The 19491-nt window shown below is 41.3% G+C and overlaps 1 protein-coding gene and 1 long non-coding RNA gene across 3 annotated transcripts in view; both read right to left on the bottom strand.

The window, feature by feature from the left end:
- Klf7 (Kruppel-like factor 7 (ubiquitous)) overlaps nucleotides 1-19491 on the bottom strand; it is an 85044-nt gene that overhangs the window by 21130 nt on the left and 44423 nt on the right. The window lies entirely within an intron of this gene.
- LOC106149931 lies at nucleotides 12335-14679 on the bottom strand. Its single transcript, XR_001236413.1, has 2 exons — nucleotides 14389-14679; nucleotides 12335-14297 (listed from the first exon to the last, which is right to left on the bottom strand). It is a non-coding gene; the product is annotated as an uncharacterized LOC106149931 (long non-coding RNA).

Here is a 19491-nt window from a genome sequence, read left to right as displayed (position 1 = left end):
AAAAAAAAAAAAAAAAAAAAAAAAAAAAAAAGAATAATAACGTACCACACAACCTTGAGGGAGGCCAGGATTCCATAACGCCCTCTCTGGGGAGAGGAGAGAAGTGTGAGAGGACTGGGCACCTGGGAATCATGGAAAATGGGGTGCAGGCTGGGTGGGTACAGTTGGAGCAAAGGGAAAGAGACTAGAGTGTTACCAGGTCAGGGACCCATGGCAGTCACCAGCTGGCACATTCATTACTGATGTCTAACTTATTGCCCTGGATATGTTGGGGTTTTTTCTAACTGAAAATTGAACAATATAAGCTGCATTATTTACTATTAGGGTAAAAAGTTCACCTTTCTGAGAATAATATATATGAAAAGAAATGGGACAATGGTGCACATAAAAAAGAAATACATCAGAGGATAATCCAAAAACCATGTAGGCCCTGTTTTGGAAGCTGTGAGATAACTGTCTTCAGCATCTTGAATGTGTTTTGATTAAGCTCATGATAACATTGATTATTATTCCCTCATTGTACCATTGCAGATGGTGGAGAAGTGGCCTGAGCATATCAACAGCTCATAAGATAATCTGCCATAAAATTCGTAAAAAACAAAAAGAGACTTTATCAGTCTTGAAGAAGTCCAACTTGGGTAACTGACAAACAGATAATGGAAAGCAGGGCCCTCCCCTGGACTGGCTATCATTTCACATGGAATTGATATGGACCCAGTTCCGTAGAGATTTTCTGAGGCAAATATCAAATCAGTGAAGGTTTAAAACATCAAAAGTCTGCGTAATTCTCTTCCAAGATGGTCAAACATTTTTTTTTCCAGAAATCAAATTTTCCCTTTGGCTATGCCAACCCAAATGTATACCTTCTCCAAGAATAAAGTCTAAGAAAAGAGTATCCCACAACAAAATTTGGTGGGGTTTTTTGTTTGTTTGTTTTTTGTGCTGGGAATCAAACTCAGGACCTTGCACTTGCCAGGCATGTGCTTATGCCACTGAGCTAGATCCCCAGCACCTCCCACAAGAAAATTTTAGTTTGGTATTTTGATGAGAACCTGGGACAGATGCTTTTCACATTATCATTGTCTATGTAGTGGGAAAGATGCCCAGGAAATCATGTCACCCACTGCACCTTACATGGCCCCTCTACTCCATCACTCAGAAGCACTTCTCCCCACCTTTCCCACTTACAGGGGTGCCCTCTACTCATTAAGTGTCTTTGTTTCATGTCACCCCCTCCCAAATTATTTTACCTTCTCAGGAAACTGCATGTTTTTAGAAGCTTTCATTATTTGGCTATTTCTCTACTATTTCCTATAAATATTATCTTCTTACACCTTCATCTCCTTTTCCCCACCCACACTGGATGGAAAGTGCTTTTAAAACTGGGACATTCATACCTGCAATTCAATAAATACTAAGCATCTAGTGCAATGCCATCCCATTTGCCTCTCTAATCACCAGAGTCTAGCACAGGCTTAGGAAGAGTGTATGCATTCAATATGACACTGGCTAATCAGTCAATGAGCAATCAAAATCCTACAGTCTAAAAAGCTTTGTTACCACTTTACCTTCCAGATTCATACACCCTAATGTGCATGACTTCCAGAACACCTCATCTCTGTCCACAGTGAAAAGACCAAGGCAAGTACTTAGACTTTTGGTCTAATTCACTGACAAGGAAAATACAGTATCTTCCTTGTGACACACTGGACTTCAGTAATTATTGCCTCAAATATACACTGACCAATGACGTTGCTAGAGATTAAAACAAAAAGGAAAGAGCTGCTACTTTAGAGACAGCCCAGTAGACAAAGCTCCAGGCACACATGCTAACAATTCAGGGGCCAAAATATTTGATAAATACTTATGTGTGGAATGTGGAAGAGAGACTCCCTGCATTGCAGTAGGAGTCTCTCTTCAGTCTCTGCAGTAGGACCACCAGGACAGGTGTTCCATACAGCAGCCTCCCAAAACTTGAAGGATGCCATGGCAAAGGGATGGTATCTCAAGGAGAAGGACCAGCCCATGCAAAGGCCCAGGAATGAACAACAGGGGTATCATGGTAGAGGTGAGGGGTGAGTCTCTGAGGAGCAAGTTCAAGAGTGGACAGATGATGCGGTAACAGCCAGACCCTGAGGGGCCCTGATGACAAACTATCTACCTAAGAAACAGACTTTCTTGGGGCCATAGCCCCTGTGTACATCTGCATGTTCAAAAACTGGCACAACACATGGCCCTTGTACTTCCAAAGGCCCAGCCTCTGGCAGGTGGATGCTCTTGCCCTCCACTGTGTCATTTGGTTGGAAAGAGCCTTGTTATATTGAGTAATCTGTTTACACGTTATCGCCCTACAAAACCAAATAGTCCCTCAAGGGCAAAGACCAGGCTCCATTCACCCCAGTTTTCCAAGACAGAGTAATGGGGACCTGTCAAAGCCTCTCCATTACCTTAAGAAACATAGGTACACACTACTAGTTCATCATCCAACCTTCCTTCAATCATTGCCCCCTAGATCTGCCTACATCCTCTTTCTCATGCTCCCTAATAGGAATCATTAGTAAGAAGGAAAACATAATGATTGAAGCCATCCGTAGAGTCTACATTAACACACACACAACTTCCCCTGCCTCCCAAATCTGCAAACAATTCATAACAAACATATTGACACCCACATATGTAGAAACACCCCCACACAATCTGCCAGACTATATACTCCTAACCTCAAACAGCCTTAATTTTGTCTGTGCTAAACCCACAGCTACAAAATACTTTTCTCTTTATTCTTCTATCAAAGAATAAAGGCATGCTGGGAGGAAAGTACCAATGCAATGTGACTTTATCCTCTGAGAGAAACAAGGTGCAAGAGATATTAACATGTGGCTAATTTGAGCCTCTATGCTTGCTCCCACAAGTTAATAATTTCCCAGTCACTTCATATTATTCCAATAAAGCGATATTCTTCTAAAATGCAAAATGCACACTAGCTTCCCATTTGGAATTTTTACTGTTCTCCAGGAACCTAGTTTTCATGCAGTTATTTTGATTTTGCAATGTGCCAGCAACTAGAATGTACTGATTTTTCTCCTCACCATGTCATACACTTAGAATTACAGAAGTCAAGCATTTCATGTTAAAATGTCTGCATTACAGGCCAAAAATGAACTATTCTTAAAACCAAAAGGTTAGCAGCAACTAGAATAGCCAGTAGCCACCTACATTCATTCACTCTCCTTTTTACAGCCAGAGTACCCCTACATTCTGGATGAGTTCGTGGCCTCCTAGAATAAAGACTATTTCTCAGTTCCTCTGCAGTTTCTTGTTGACATATGACTAAGTTCTAGCTGATGGAACGAGTGGAAGTGACAAGTGTAATTTTAAGCTGTACTTTTAAAGGTTGGGACATCACCTCCCATTCCCACTTTCAAAATAGCTGCCTGAAAACTGTTCCTGGAAAGCAGGCCTGATGTAGCCATCTTGAATGCACACACCAGCAACTGCTTAGGGATGGAAGACCTAGGGATGTGGAAAACAGGAAAGAAGGGAGTTTTAAGGGATAGCTAAAAGCCTAGACTTTATATAAAAGAGAAAAAACTTACATATTGAAGTTTCTGTTAGCTCAGGTCTCTGGTATGAAACCTCCACTTACAATCTAATTCTAAAAGCATAATAAGAAAACTGAATGAAAATGACAGATATCCAAATGACTAGTACCTGCAGTTTAAAAATTATTGTACACCTCAATCTCATTTCTTTTCTTCAGGAAGGTTGACAGGACTTCCAGAAATAAGAATTGTGTCCAAGGAAAGTCTGGTGAAAAGCACACACCCAACTCTCATGCAGAAGGCCTGAGTTCTAGCCCCGACTCTCCCAGTCTCTGTGTGCCCGCAGGACAATCATATGCCCTTCGAGTCTCACCTTCAGCCTCTGAAAGGTGGAGTGAGTCGTCTGTTTTGCATCAGCCTCACAGGGGCATTGTGAAGCACGTGAGAGGTGATTTCTGTACAAGTATTGTGTATATCTTAACATACTACACAGGCAAGGTGATTACTAAATTATTCCACACGAAATCTTTCTTTATGTGACATTATGCAGGACACAGATGGTAAATAAAGTGCCTCCAATCTCCTGCTTCTGGCTAAGATGGCTAGAAACCAATGGAAAAGTATAGAGAACCAACTACTTCCCAAGACTGGCATTTCATTTAAAGATCAAAGATAAGACCTTATATCTCAATGCTTCAACTTGCAATGATTAGAAAGTCAAAGATTTGGACCAAGCAGCACAAACTCAGCACTCACCTACAAACAGCCCAAGACCTAATAATCCATCTCATTCACTAAAATATGTTCACCTTTTTTCCACTGGCTATATGGACATACGAACAGCAGAATCAAACCCTGATGGGATACTCATCTTTTTCCTCCTCCCACAGAGACACACATAGTAGAAAATAAAGTGTGTGAGAGAGGTGCAGAATATAGTGCAAGACAAGCTTGACAACAGAGTATCTGTAGAGAAGATACCTGGAGTGACCCTCCCGAGCCAAAGACTCATGGGCCAGTTAACGAAAAGGAATGTCTGGTCAATGGATGATAGTATTCTACAAATCATGGGGAGATGAGCTGGAAACTGATCTTTATCAAGTGCTTACTATACACTGGACCCTACAGATACTAAGGAATATGTACAGTATCTCTTTCAGTCATCTCAATAGCTCTACGAAGCACACACTATTATCTGCCCCTGTTTTTCAGATGAGGAAACTGAGTCAGAGGAAGCAAGGCACACACCAAATTCACCCAGCTTGTAAGTGATCCCATGAAGACTTAAACCCTGGCAGTATCACCTTCAGAGTCTACATGCTTCACCACTACCTCACTGCCTCCTACGCAAGTGCTAAGAAATTAGTAAAGAATAAATGCTTACCTTCTCCTTGCAATTATGTTCTGGTAAAACAAACGGTTCAACAGGAAAGAATGTAAGAATGATTTAGATGCATTTATATAATGGCTCTTGGAACTTTTAAAAAATGAAAACGCAAAGGAATGGGACCTCCTGAGACCAGAAGTTCCCAGGTCTCAGGATCTCCTACTTAGCTACAAAACATTCCCCTCCCTGCGATTGGACCTCCATGCAGACAGACAGCCAGCTGTGCTCCGGAGAGCAGCCTGCATGTCAAATCTACCCACATTTTCTCACTTTTTTCTTTTCACTTTCTCAAAAACATCTGGGTTGCCTGACACCACTCCAGATAAACCAAAAATGGAAACCCTGGAGGCTGGTAGCAAAGCAAGGGCTTCGGTCTCCACCCACCCTCAGATGCTTGTAAGCCCTGCAGACGCCAGGGTAAGGATGACTCTGTACTATGCCTTCTTTCCCAACCCTTTGGCAGGGGTCAGGATCCCTCCTTACTCAGCCTCCTCCTCTCTCACACCTACCCCGGAAGCCAGGCAAAGAGGGGGAGTATGTGCCCTGCAGGGAACCAAGGACACAAAACACCCTGAAGACAGGCAGAGATAGACACGGGCATGATGCGGGCGGGAAGCCCTCAGTACGGAGGGCTTGAGCTTGTGAGATGTGGGCAGTGTGAACTCAGAGGTACGCAAGTGCCAAATACTTACAGATGTCAAAGTCTGCTAGACAGAAGAAAAATGTAAAGGATAGAATAAAACACAGCACATTATTCATTTTTATACTGATTACACGTTGAGATGATAATGTTTTGGACAGGTTAAACGAAAGACTGTATAATATCAGAAGTAATTAATTAGTGTAATTAATTAGTGCAATTAATTACTTTTAATTGTGGCTGCTAGGACATTTTACATTACACATGTGGCTCAGGTTATCTATTCCACGCGCTCTTCCTGATGATGCGTCAGAGTCCAGACTGCACCCTAAAGATGGCAGGTGCCAGGACCCTTTAAGCAGAGGCTTAACATGATCAGAAGTGGACCTCAAAAATGTCATTCTCACTACAAAATGGAGAACAGGCAGAAAAGAACAAGCAGCAGATGTGGGGAGCCTTTCTAGGCACTTCTAGCACCACCCAGGAGGGAGAAGCTAGATGGCGGGAAGTGAACAAAGGCATAACATATTTAGAAAGCAGCGCACAGGAGATACGGTGACTGACTGGAAGGCAGTGCGCTAAGACAGCCTCCAGGTTCCGCTCTGTGCAACCCAGGTGGGCAGCCCTCGGCATCCTTCCTCCAGTATCCAGGGCTCATCAAGTGTCCTGGGGTCAGAGATGCCTGTTTCTATGAAGTTCCCCTGCAAGGGGCATGAATCATAGATGCTCTGGGGACATGGGAATGAGTGCGTGCTGTTCCAAAGTGCTTCCCTTCTGAAGAACTCCCACAGCAAGTACCTTAAAGACCTGCCGAGACAAGAATCACTTTGGAAGGCTGCCGGAAACGATGGTAATTGATGCTAAGGCCAGGAAATGGGCTGAAAGCACGGCAAATTATTTGGATGGATGGGGGTGAGAGCAAAGTGGGGTCTTTGCTCCAGCCCCCCTCTCCTGGTTTCCTCCCAGCGAAGGTTTAGGATGATACCACAGGAGACCAGGTTCCAGAGTCAGGCCTAGGCATAACAACCAGCTGGACCACCTTATTAGATGGGTGTCCACAGGCCCTGCTAGGCTTCTATTTTCTCATTCCTTTGACAAGAAAAACCCCTGCCTACCCTGTAAGGACTCAGTGAAAAGACTCAGGCAAAGGCCCTGTGACTGCCTGATCTTTAGAGAACATTCCAAAAGTAGGGGACGCTACCTCTTTGCATTTCTCCTTCCCAGTGCAGTCATATCAGTTTCCCAACAGGGCAGCAGGGGCTGTTCTCACCTCTCACGGGCAACAAATCTCAGGAAGAGTAAGGCAGGCTGTTTGAGTGTTAACTGTACAGAGAAGCAAGCCTAAACCCATGGCTGCTGCGACATCAGAGGCTTGCCCCTTCCAGGGCATGCATTATTATAAATAATTAAAGAAAAGCTCTGCTTATCAAAATAAATGAACAAAGGATGCCTCTGACAGAGCACTCCCTGCCCCCACCATTTTGGGGGTTGCTTTAGGAGACAATCCCCTCTCCCTAACTACTGCTTCTTCCAGTCTGATCATCTTCACAGGCCTCCCTATCAGTGTGGATAAATTAGCAAGCTTCTCCTCCACCTGGACCTGCAGCCATAAATCACAAATATGAGTGTGTGTAAAATTATATAGCATGGGCCCAGTGTAATAATAAACACATTTATATTTTATAACTGCTGTTTTCTCCACATTCAAGCTGCCTCACTGCCCAGGCCCCAGAGGTCCCCAAGTTCTCCCCAGGGGCGCCTGCGAGGAACAGCTCTGCTTCGTGTGCAGTTTCTTTCCAGCCTGTCACACACACAATCCGCTAAACCCCAGCCAGTTCCTCTTTGTGCTGCGGGAGCGCACAGGGAACCACACAGGCTCACTGCCCTCCCTGCAGCTAAATGCAGACACAAATGAGCAGGTGACCTTTCAAACCATGTCAAAACAGGCCCTTGACCCACAGACCTCAAAACTTCGGTGCATTCACTCTCTAAATCACCCCATCTCAAAAGACCTATGTTTGCACAATGGGACTGTGTTTACACAAAGATTTAACGCCTCAATAGAGCAAAAGGTGTTCAGTTGATTTTAATTATTGCTTTATTCTCCTTACAAGAGATTTTTCAAAAAGGGTAACAGTGAGCTTGAGGTAAGTGATCCCAGAAGCTTCGTGTCAAGGGTCCCTTTAACTCATACGATGACAGAAGTAGAAACGGTATACACAAAGTTTTCCTTGGCTGGAAAGAATTCTTCCTAGTCCCTAGTTCTGTCACTATGAATTCTCTTTTGTGGAAGAAGGACACCAAGGAAAACCACAGAAAAACATCAAGATCTGACCATGGGAAGAGGGAAGAAATAGACACAGGTGGGGCAGCAAGCATTCTAAATGCAAGCAGTGAATTCTAAGCAAGCAAAGGGCTAGCATCAATTGAAGATGGGGGCCCTGCCGATTGTAATGACTTATTCAGATTATTTTCTTAGCACTTGGTAAAATGAAAACATGCAAAGATGCACAGGAACACAGGATTGTGCAAAGAAAAATCTATGCGCAAACAACTCTCAAGGAGCCCCGAGGGACACTGTGTTATTCCTTCCACTGGCCAAGAATTGGTCTTTTGGTATTAATATTTCTTTCCTCAAATCTCTGGAAGACAATGCCCATCATTCTAAGATGCCTTTGGATTCTTTTGGCATAATGTTGGAAAGCAGCTATGCCACTTCACTTTTCGGAATAAAAAGTCCACTGTACATGTTAGTGGAATAGTAACCCGAGTTTGGGATTTTTGCCCATTAGTGTACTTATGATTCTTGTGTTCACCAAGGTCCTCTGCTTAGGACATCCGACTCATCCATAACTACTTTCAACAAAGCAGACACAAGAAGGATCAAATAGAATCATCTAACTCCACATATACCAGACAAAGACAAATGGAAGCACATAAACCACATGTTCAAACTTACCTAGTAAGCTCTGGCAGAAGACAGACAAAAATATATGACTCATGTGTCATGATATATCCATAATTTCCTTCAGCTTCTCTAAAGTACTTTCCTTTGAATTTTCCAATTTTATAATGAAAGAGGACTGCTAAGACACATGCTTTTAAGAGGTTGGGGATAAGTATCTATTTACTATTTCCTTCCACAAATTCTCTGCACTATGCACACACAATAATACTCACATACCATGTTAAGAATCAATACCTCACATTTGTTTGCACCTTTTAAAACTAGCTTTCTTTCTTAAAATACAGAAAAATCAACTAAGAGCAAGGATTCCTAAGTTCAACCAAAATAGAATATACAAGACAACGACTGTATTTTTCAGCTATCCTGCATTTATAGTCGTATTGGATAAGAAAGATAATACAGCACACGTTACTTAGCATATGTGTGAGTTATGTAGTATAGTAAATATTAAGCCATTTATTTTCCTGAACCAGGAACACAATCAAAGTCACTTTTATTCCCCCACAGAAATAACAAATCTCTAAAGAAAAAACAGAGTGGCAAAAGCTCTGTTAGAGTTCAACAGTGATAACTTTGAACAATCTGAGTCTCAGTCCCCTCATCTGTAAATTGGGTATGCTAATACCTCACTTATGGGAGAAGTGGGAGTTAAATGAAATGGTGTATGTGAAAGTACTAGGTAAGCTATCAGGATTAACACAAGTGATATTTTTGCTTACTTTGATATGCAATAACACAGAGACAGTCATTCACAGGCCTGGTACCCACTTGTCTTCCAAATCTCTAAGTCAGTAGCAGTAGGAATGTCTCAGCTTACCCTTTCTTCAGCCCATCTGCTCTAGGGAACTGACTAAATAACCATTGCATCTTCAGATCATCAAGATAAATATGACTAATTCCCTACAGGGCCTAAAACTAAGGTCCGAAAACAACTGTGATCCAAAAGATGACACTCAGCATGACCCCAGGAGGCCAGCTCATAATGGCAATACCTCCAAGAGGCAGGGATAAGCTAATCTGTGTGAAAGCCACAGATGTCACGTTCTCCCTACAGCCACATTCACATGTATGAGAGGAATAATGTCAGCAGTATTATCTCCAAACAGCAAGGACAATGCTGTACAATTATAATAGCATATTGTCCATTGTGTCTGAGGATGGCTCATCTGACAATGTTATTTTCTATGCATGTAGCTAAAAGAATCAATGCATAATTCACATCCCCTGACAAAATACAAGCCTAAAGTACATGTCCATTAGATAAGGCCACTGAAATCTTTTTACCTGAAATAGTATCTTTCTCCCTAAGAATTCATAATATTTCTAGCACTTTCTTCACAGTACTGGTGCAAAGCAGAATGGTGAGTAACAAGAAATACACTCAAGTAGCAAACAACAGTACAATGTATGAGTTTCCCAATAAATGCTCTATTTTGTGAGTGAAAACACGTCTGTCTTATTTTTGCACTGACAATCTTCTTTTGGATAGCAACAACACCAGTGTCACCAATTCTTTTGGTGAGCATATATGAGACAGCAAGCAGAGGACGACAATACCACACAGTGCGGCAAATCATCAGGGCCTGGTCAGCTGGCCACTTCCTGGCAAAACACCCCCTGCCACATACCAGCCTTTCAGCTCCTGTGACTCAAACCCCTGCCTCAGCAAAATCTCAAATTATTCCAGGTCAGGAGCCCTCAGAAGAAGGGGAAAGGGCAGCGCTCAGGAAGGGCCCCATCATGAATGCTAAATCTACAAAGCTAAGCATCCATCAGAGGTGGTGTGACTACCTTCACACCATAAGGGGAAAAGCAGCACATCTCACAGAGTTCTCCAGAAATAATAAATTATACCATATTTGTATTTATTCAATATTGCTAAAGAGTATAAATCGAAAGCAAGACTTGGAGGATAGTCTTAAAAGGATTAGGACATATTTTGCAAGTGGTTTGGAGCAGCTCAGAGAGATGACAAGTCCCAGGAAGTTGTGCCAGGCAACGGTTTCCACTGCTGACCTCTCAGCAAGGTGGCCAGTTGTCAGGCTGCCCTGGGCACTATGGAATATTTAGCAGCATTCTGCCCTCCACTCGCCAGATACCAGTAGTATACCCTCGAAAGTAACAACAGAATATGCCAGCAGATCTTGCCAAATGTTCTGAGTGGGTAGAAATCTACCCTGGTTGAGAACCATCACATTAAACAACTAATAATCTCACATTTGGGGGGACGGTATGACTCAAAGGTTTGTTCCCTCGTGTAATCGCCTCTTTAAACACACACACGCACACACACACACACACACACACACACACACACACACCTTCTACAGCCTCAGAAATTCTCAAAGGTCTGGGAAGGTCTGTCAGAGTGGATCACTCCCTCAGACAAGGACCAGGACAGGTTGTGAGCACAGGGTTTCCAGCTGAGGGCCAAAGGGAGAAAGAACCCAGCTCTGCCCCTCAACACAGCAGCACATCTGCCCCATGCAAGGGGCACCTTACACTGCTTCTCACAAAGGCACACTGTGGGTGAGCAGCCGTCCAGCTGGGAGGCTAGCAACAGATTTACCTGATAGGATGGGTGGCAGCTTTGTGTGCCTGACAATTAGCAAGCCTGTGCTGGGATGAGGAGAACGCAACAGTTGAAGAAGCTACATGGATGTCTCCGTTCCTCATCCCCTAAAGGATGCCTGCACGCATTTACACTCTCACTACTATTTTCAACATGGGCACAGCCAAAGAGAATGATCTGCTCTCCCGTGAGCATAAAGAGAGGAAACTCAGAAGTACACACTGTTTACTTATCATTTGGACTAACCAGGACCATGTCAGACTTTGAAGATCCCACCCCAGAGTTCCAAGATCTTGCCAGAGCCAGAGGAAGGGTACAGAACTCCATTTGACTAATGGGTGAAGGGTGAGCTTGGGCAAGATAAATATCCACCCTTCACTGCACTTTTCAAACATCCTACTTAAGTCAAATAGGGCTGATCCATAACACATTTGGAAATGTGTTATTCTAGCAATATGCTGTCAACAAAGACTAAACCCTCAATCAAACCAGCCCCGCCCACAGGCAGAATGTGAAACTTGTCAAGAGATAAAGGAATATTCTAACTTCCAATGGTTCCTCACAACCATATGGCTCAGTCCTTCAATGAACAAATACTTGTGAGTGATTGACAACTGGTCCTTTTAACCAAGACAGCAGAAAGAGTCTGAGACCTGCTCAGTAGTTATCTTCCCATAATAAGATTTTCCTCTTATTCTCTACTACTAAGAGCCAGAGCTCTGTGGAACACTGCAATGTCCTGTCAGCCTTCCACCAATCTTAAGTACACGTTAAACAGAAATGATGCTGCAGAGCCTGATCTCAGCTTAGGGCAGAAAGGCTCAGAGCTCAGATTAAGACTCTAGCTGCTTCTCTTTTGAAAGGAGATGGGAGATCTCATTAGTATGGGCATCTAGTATCAGCCATTAGTGTCAAATAAGACTTGTCTTTGCTAACTATTTTTGTGCAGTCACACAACACACTTTGAGTTTTCTCAATAAACAGCTCCTTCCCAAGGGAATGAAGTTGCCTCTTCAAGGAGCTCCAGTTGACATATGCTTTCTCAAGCATTTAAAGTGAAATCTCCTTGGAACATGACTGCAGTTCTGTAGAATCTTCCTCCTCACACTTCCAGTGAGGATTTCAATAATGATGAAATGGAAACTTCTACTCTAACAGGAGATGACAACTACATGGAAAATAATCACATTTTTAATGCTTTTCAAATCACAAAATTGATTTCAGATTTATTATCCACCAGGTTTATTAGTTTGCCATAAAAAGCTAAGGTATGCAAACACATGCATTAATTTAATGTAAATACAAGATATTATCCACAAGTAAGGGCACATGTGCTGTGCACATCAAAGGAATAAAGCCCACAATGGAAAGTCAGAGGGTTTCCTTTACTCTTTCAAAGTGAATAAGTCAAGAAAGTCCCATAATGCATCAGTCCATTTTATTTTGTGCTTTGTATATCACAAAGAATCGGTACAAAATAATTTAGTCCATTTAAGAGATAAAGTGGCACTGTCCTTAACATATTAAAAATGCCATTTTGTTATTAAGTTACTAATTTAACTGTTTGTACAAATTCTAGGAGGGTCCATATCAAATTTTGGTAAGTAATTTTCAGCCTGATTTCTCTTAAAACCAAATGCATCACTTAGACGATAAGTCCTCAAATGTTTTATTTCTTAAACTACATTGATAAGGAATGCAGAGAAAAGAAAGACTTCAAGGCTGTAATGTGTTTTCATAGCTAAAGGATTTAGTTGAGAAAGCAGGATGAGAGGACGCAGGTGCCAGACATTGTGTAGAATTTGCACTTATGCTCCATTAATTGCCAGCATATCTTCCGCTCCCTTTTCCTCCCCTCCCCCAACTAAATCCCTCTGGAAAACAGCAGAGCAGCAGGCCCAGACTGGTACCCAGCAGCAACACCAGGAGCAGAAGTAGCCAATTACCCTCCAGAATACAAAGGGGGGTGGTGGTGGAGGGAATGATGTAGTTACCTAGCAACCAGAAAGAGCAGAAACAGCTGTGTAGCAGGCCTGAGCTGGTACCCAGGCAGAAACAGGATAGCCAATTAGCACACTGTATTTAATGCTGATGTGGTTTCCTAGTAACAAGCTGCACAAGTCAGTCTGTTGCATTTTCTTCCCCCTCCTTCCTCACATTTTCCTCAATCATGCACAGTATTACTATTTGCCCTAATTACTGTTTCTCCACTGCTTCAAGCAACCATTATTTTGTCCCTAGAGAAATTGGAAGAACTCAGAAAAAAAATCTTCTGTAATGACAGTATTTAGTTTCAAATTCAGTTTAGCTGTAAGCCTTGAGATACTAAACAACAACAATAAAGAATGAAAAAACAAAAAAGCCAGCAAACCACCCCCTGCCTAAATATACAAGTAACCTACAATACCTTTTCTGCATGCAAGTATATTTATATGTGAGCAAAACAAAAATATGTAATAATAATACATATTATCATTTTGCCATACACTACATTTTTCAAATAGGTTGAATCAACTGTGCACTTCAATTTATTCATATTGATTTTCTGACACTCTCTCCTGAACACTAGGAACATAAAACGTCTTATTACCTATTTCAGAGAGAAGAGATGTATCTTTTGTTGCTCTTTTTAAAATACCAATACTAGTTTTAACAGGCTCATGACCAACTGAGAATTCAATATAAGGAATCATTATTTCCTTTCCACAAGTCGAGGACAAGTAAAGGGTGTTGCATATCCTATAATAAGGGGATTCAAAACACCATGTTATAAGTTCATAATCAAGTAATGAATTCCACTGGGGTGACATTAAACTACCTGAACACACAAAATGAAGACAGAACACTTTCAAACATCACTCCTGGGCAGATATTCTAAAATACATTTCCAACACATCTTGCTGTCTGCCTATAGTAGAATGTGTGCCAGAGTCAAATTTATATCCTATTCCTTTGTACATAGATTATGCAGTTCTATATTTCTTAGGACATCCATCAGGTTCCTAGTACTTCTCACTTAGCAGCTTCAATACTGTAACAAGCTACAGTCCTGCCATCAAAACAGCCCTGATATGCAAAGAGCATGAGCTCTACAGGAAGATTTCAGACACAGTAACACACTTCACTGGGAAATTTCCCACCATGGAGGGAAAGGATTTATCAACTGAGGATGGCTTCTGCCTTCTTATCTGCAACAAAAGGATTGATAACTTTCATTATCTTTAATGTACCTATTCCATCTCAATAACTTTGTATTAAAAAGAATTTTATATTGTTTACCTGAAAACTGGATGCACCACTTGACTGAATCCCATAGATTAAATGTTAGCTATAGGGGCTGGGGATTTAGCTCAGCGGCACAGCGCCTGCCTGGCAAGTGCAAGGTCATGAGTTCGATTCCCGGTACCGGAAAACAAACAAACAAACAAAAAACTGTTATCTATAGTAATGAAACGAGGATACATTCTGGAGGCTGAAGCAACAAAAGAAGTCTATGCTTTATGACACAAAATGAATAGTTTATAATGTAAGAGTTTTAAATTACAAATGTATTTTATTATGCAAACAAAAATACAGTAAAAGGAATCTTACCTAATACAGATAAATTTGGGAAAACTAGAACATAATTACATATTTTTCGAGCTTGGTACTGTATTGGGATGGAGTGCCAATGACCGAGAGTGGAGTTCAAATCCATGTGGGCACTAGCCCGTTGGATCTTAAGTCCAACACCATCCCAGTGTCTAATATAGATAAATTTGGATGGGAAAAAAGGAAAAAACACAGGGTTCAAAAATGAAGAGGCTCAGTGAAGGATAACACTTGGACTAGGCTCACAGGAAACTGGCAATGGGACACTCCAGTCTTCCATTCACTGAAAGCTTATGAGGTCAAGTTCTGGGTCCACCCCCAACTCACCTGTCTGTACAGGCATGGATGGTGAAGAAGAAGGTAAGATAAATATGGGACAGACCATGGCAGGCATATTGTCACTGCAGACATTCCTAAATAATTTAGGTGATTCACGCTCCACTGTGTAAGCTAGTCAGGTCCTATCGTGGGTTATGGAGTATGAGTGCATTCTGGAAATGGCAAATAACTCCTGCACTAGCTGGCCAAATAACCAGCACATTAAAAAGTCACCACTCAATGCTGGGTGTGGTGGCACATGCCTGTAAGCCCAGCACTCATGAGGCTGAGGCAGGAAGATCATTGTGAGTTTGAGACCAGCCTAGGCTATAAAGTGCACTCAAGGCCAGCCTGAACTGCATAGAGAGACCTTGTCTCAAAAAGACCAAAAAAGAAGAAAATCACCACTCTTTGATCAGTTTGATGATCTTGCCTCTACCAACATTTAGCTTGATAAATGTCATGATAGTACATTATTTGAACAAATGAAGCTACTCTTAGAATAGAAAGAGTAGAAGCAGGGCATGGGGCACTCAGGATGGAACAGAGAGAGAAATGCCACCCCAGTTTCCAGCACTCCCCCACCATGTCTCCCTACTCACTTGAAGACTCTTAAAATTGTGGTAATAGTCTCTCAAAATTGGAAAGCAAGGAAATAATAAGAAATCCACACTGGCTGGTGGATGTGTAACCTATCCATCAACAGCGTAGCATTATCAGACCGTGCTGTAGAGGTTCAAGGAAGGGAGACAGGAAGAGAGAGAATCAGGTGAGGTATGGGGTGGGAAATGCAGAAGAAAGGAATAAAGGTTTTAGGAAACACCCTTGCTCAGAGTGGTCCAATTTGCCTCCATAGGGAGGGGGCAAAGAAAATGCCTGGATGGGAAGGACTTGGCTTTCTGCTTCGTACCTGCATAGCAGGTTTGATTCCCAAGCTCTTTCACTGGCTCATCAGAACTAACTTTCTTACATGAAGTTTCCCAACGATCCATTATCAAGGTCTCAACTGCAATTTCTACTAAATTCAAATAGAAGAAATTTCAAAGAAATATACCTTATTTTACAAATACTCTTTCAGGGATCATTCCTAAGTTCTGTAGAAAAAAATCTTCAGTTAATTGTACACAACTTTCTTCAATTCTATTTTTTTCCTGACACAAACAGAATCACTCTGTTATTGTTTCAAATTCAAGAGAGCACGTGAAAATTATTACTCACCAACAGTAAGTTTTTATAACATCACCTTAGCCTTCACTGTTTACAAAGTAGAGCCCTTTAACTTTCCTCAAGACTCCTACTATAACAGGTACAGAAGAACCACAACCATTACCATCATTAACACTCTTACTCTAGCAGAGATAACTTCTGTACATTGTATATTAAACAGAGTAACTGTGCTGAAGTTCATACTTGGCCATCCCACAAACATCTCAAGCCTCATTTTCCCCCTATCAACCAGAGCTAGCCTACCTTCAACTCTTAGAATGTATAAAATGTTATTACTTCTACTGCCTTTTCTGAAATGAAATTCCTTTTTCCTCTTTTCCTTCTTACCCAGCTCCCCACACACCCTAATCCATTGCTATATTCTCTTTTGAGAACAGGTTTCAAATATAATGACTTTATGGAATCATATTTTAGTCTCTTGCATCAAAAAGCAAGATTCTCAGAAACGGGGAACTCTATTCTGAGTCTAGAATAGTGTCCAACTATATTAATGCTTTATGTTAAAATACTCATTAATTTCATGTTTTGCTGTCCTGACTCTTAACGCACTTATTTACTGTGTGACTACCAATTATCCATTAAAAGGACATCTGGAATAGGCGTTCCACTAAGCTTACATTTATTACTATGTTATAATGATAAAGTAAATGTGCTTATTGTGTGTACACTGAGTTTAAACCATTCTGTCTTCTCAGTATATGTTTACATAAATTTATCTTCATAAATGTTAAGAGCTATCTTATTGCTAAATTATCATGTGGTAAGTTCTAAGATTTTTCTGAATCATAAAATTTTCCCAATCAATTATTTTCCACCACCTCACTTCATACTCCTTCTTTCCAGACTCCTCTTAGGACCCCGAATATGCTGAATTCAAACCATCAAACCCTCCCCTGAAACTCTCTTTACCTTAGGAATTGAATGTGTAATCCCTACTTCAGCTTCCATCCCAAAATCGGGTCCAATGAGTCTCTGCCTGCTCCAGGCATGGGTGAATTTCATTAGCAGCCATGTGCCTCAGCATACCAAAGGCCCTTTAATGTCTTAAAATTGCCCCATTTCAGTTCCAAATGTATACATGTAAAGAATTTTCCTCTATAGCACTGAGGAAGCTGAAAGTGGGCAACAGCCCCTCCAAGTTTGACACTGAGGTATGCAGTTTCATCCTGCTGATATGCCTGACTTTGAATTGGGTCTTCTACTTATATAAACTCATATATTATCACATTGGCATCACTTAAAAAGATGAGCAGCAGCAATAAATACCCCATCCAGAAAGAGAAAAGTGGTATTTCACTCCCAAATTTTCCATGCTACACCTCCTAGTATTGGTAGCAGCTCTTGTGCCCATTTTCCTTAAACTCCCAGAATGGCTTGGCTTGCCTTGCCTTGTCCTCCTTTGACTGTTGGTCTATGGCACACATCGTGTCTCACACCACATATGGGCACTTAACATCAGTGTCCAGAATGACTGAAAAAACAAAGGGAAAAAGCAAGATGACCTATTAAATAGGATGCAAGCCTAATATACAGGAAGGAGCCCACGGCTCAAATTTTAATTCTGCCATTGACGGGTTTGTATAGCCTGGACTAAGTCACTTTTACATTATTGGTCTGCAGTCTTCCCTGTAATGTGACAATGTTTGATCTTTCTTATTTCATAGCAATACAGATTAACTTTGCCATTTTAATGAGTGAAGTGAGGTTGTCACAAGAATCAACCTCTTGTCTCTCAGTAATCCGAAGGTTTACAATACTGGTAATAGTAATGATCATAATAATAGTAGCTGCAGGAACAACGACAATAGGCTTGGAAATAGAAGACTCCTTTCATAATTTCACCTCTGCTGGTTCTTAGTCACCTGATGAGGCAGTCTGGATAAACTCTTACCAATAAAGTAGTTTTTATTGCCCATGTGGATTTAAGCTTTCTGTTTTCATATACTCATAACAACAGATTATAAAAAATCTATCTCACTCTTTTTCCATGTTTAGCACAGAGTTAAGAGCTTAGACTGGCATAACACTTGGTTCAAATTCTTGCCCAACCACCTATGAGCAGCAGATACTGGGCAAATTACTTGACCTGTCTGAGTCATCTCATTTTCCTCGTGTGTAAAACAAAATAAGAGAGTACCTATGTCACTTAATTTGACAGTTAAAAGGGTTAATATTATAAAAGACACAAAAAGCACCTGACACACAGCAAGTGTTTTATTAAGTATCTGTGAAACGAGTAAAATAAACAAAATATATTTCAAATTTTAAAGAAGCTTCATTAGGTATGTGATACAGGCACTCTCGTTTGCCTCCTAAACACTACACTTGTCCTTTTATTTGAAATGTTTTTAGCCATATTTTCAACTGAAAACAAACGACAAATCCTCATTAAACTCAGATTGTGCCACCTCGTGATTCAAAAAGACCTGCCGCACAGAAGATGTAAAACGTTACACACTGCACACTTGTGTAGCCATTCCATCTAGAAAGCATCCTGTTATGCCCTACGCGCAAAAACTATCACCGGACTTTAGGCTACAGAAAGAGCCCTCAAGTGGCACCTAAGCAAACATGGCTTCTTCACGGTGACCAAGAACCCAAGATTTAATTGCTGATCTGTTTCTTCATTTTACCAGCACAGCCTTTCCTGCTCAATATAAACATGGACATGCTTTTATATGACTTTTCAAATTCAGTAAGTCCGCTCACTTAGCATACAGGACTACTGCAATTCCAGGCTTTTCTTTCTTCCGAGAAAAGATCAAGAAGAAATATGGAAAAAGTTCTTTCTGTTTTTGCATAGAAACTACTAACATTTTAACAAATTGTGTTTGGCTGAAAATGAGCCTAAGAAAGAGGGCTTGTTTTGTTTTACTACTGGAAGTGAAGGTTCTCCTTGTATCACATCATGAGAGTTATTTAGCTGATTCCAAGATAAAACTATGATTACAGTGGCTGAATTATTAAGAAAGGAAAATGTATTACACAAGGACCAGAAAAACAGAGTGGGAGATGAAGGTGTGCAATGGTGTGGCTGCTAAAGGACATTTTTATGTTTGTACCAACCCTAAGTGTTCTCTCCATGAATAAACCATAGGCCCATTTGTGCTGTCTTTCACTAAGATCCTGATACTTCATTATAACCCTTTGTTTCATTCCCTGCCTCATCTTCTTCCACCTGGTTCCCCCATCCCTAACTTCATCTCCTTGGGCAACTAGTACTTGCGCCCAGCTACCAAATTGAAC

Source organism: Chinchilla lanigera, unplaced genomic scaffold (genome assembly GCF_000276665.1).
Source record: "Chinchilla lanigera isolate Chin_1 unplaced genomic scaffold, ChiLan1.0 scaffold00056, whole genome shotgun sequence".
NCBI lineage: Eukaryota > Metazoa > Chordata > Mammalia > Rodentia > Chinchillidae > Chinchilla > Chinchilla lanigera.
The sequence above is the reverse complement of the archived record's forward strand: the minus strand, read 5'-3'. Positions and strand labels throughout refer to the sequence as shown.